This window comes from Lactuca virosa, chromosome 4 (assembly GCF_052849685.1).
Source record: "Lactuca virosa cultivar CGN04683 chromosome 4, Lactuca_virosa_CGN04683_v6, whole genome shotgun sequence".
NCBI classification, from domain to species: domain Eukaryota; kingdom Viridiplantae; phylum Streptophyta; class Magnoliopsida; order Asterales; family Asteraceae; genus Lactuca; species Lactuca virosa.
The window spans coordinates 53,617,781-53,618,867 of record NC_136429.1 but is presented as its reverse complement, the minus strand read 5'-3'; the positions used below and the strand labels follow the sequence as shown (position 1 = coordinate 53,618,867).

The 1,087-nt window shown below is 37.5% G+C and overlaps 1 non-coding gene across 1 annotated transcript; it reads left to right on the top strand.

Annotated features, from left to right (window-relative positions):
- Positions 1-749: 749 nt before the first annotated feature.
- LOC145110406 (small nucleolar RNA R71) lies at positions 750-856 on the top strand. The gene has a single exon (XR_013709785.1). It is a non-coding gene; the product is annotated as a small nucleolar RNA R71 (small nucleolar RNA).
- The last annotated feature ends 231 nt before the right edge of the window (positions 857-1,087 follow it).

Genomic DNA, 1,087 nt, shown 5'->3' with positions numbered 1-1,087 from the left:
ACTGTTGTAGTGCTTGGAAACTTGTCATCTTCTCTTTTCCCAATTTGCTCCGTAAGTTGAGCAATCTGCTTCTCGATAGTAGCTATGGACTTGGAGTTAGTGTAGGCTTTTTGGTATGTTTGAGTTATGAACTCCATGATTTGTCCAACTTGTTGCTATCAGTTTCCTCATTCTTTGATGTTCCACCTTGGTTGAAGTTGGATTGTTGAAACTGCTTTGACTGATTTTGGTTTTGGTAATTCCCTTGACGGCTGTTGTTGTTGAAATTACCATTGTTGTTGTAGTTCCCGCCTTGGTTGTAGTTTCGATTGAATGATCTTCGACTATTTTGGAATTTACCATAGTCGTGCACTTGATTGATTTCCTCTTGACTTCTCATGCACTCATCTGCAATGTGTCCTGAATCTCCGTGTCTTACACATATCTTCTGTCCCTACGAAAAAAACACACATTTCTCTTTGCCTAGACTAGAGAGTAGTAAATCAAAATTTTTATTTAAAAAATTAATATCAGATTTGACTTCATTTTTCCAGTTTTTGTCTAGTCCAACTGAAGCAGCAGATGAAACTGGGGTGTCCCGTTTCTTAGCTAAGTAATTGGTTTTTGAACCATGACTCAACTGCTCCAAGAATCGCCAAGCGTCTTCACTATCTTGCATCATGATAGTGCCGCCAGACAAGGCATTAATAATAGTTTGATTGGCAGTGTCGACTCCATCATAAAATAAATGTACAAGTTGCCAACAAGGAAATTCATGATGGGGACATGAACGCAACAATTCCTTGAGGCGTTCAAATGCATCATGAAATTCTTCATTGGGTTTTTGTGCAAAATCTTGTATCGCTATTCTTATTTCCGTTGTTTTACTAGTAGGGTAAAACTCTTGCAAAAATTTAGTTTTTAATTGCTCCCAAGTAGTAATACTATGGGGGGCAAAAGAAGTGAACCAATACTTAGCTTTTTCTTTTAAAATGAACAGAAATAAGTGAAGTCTAAAGGAATCTCTATTAGTTCCTCATGGAGTATTCACGTTAGCAATTGCAAGGAACTCATAGAGGTGATTGTATGGATCATCGGTTTTATGACC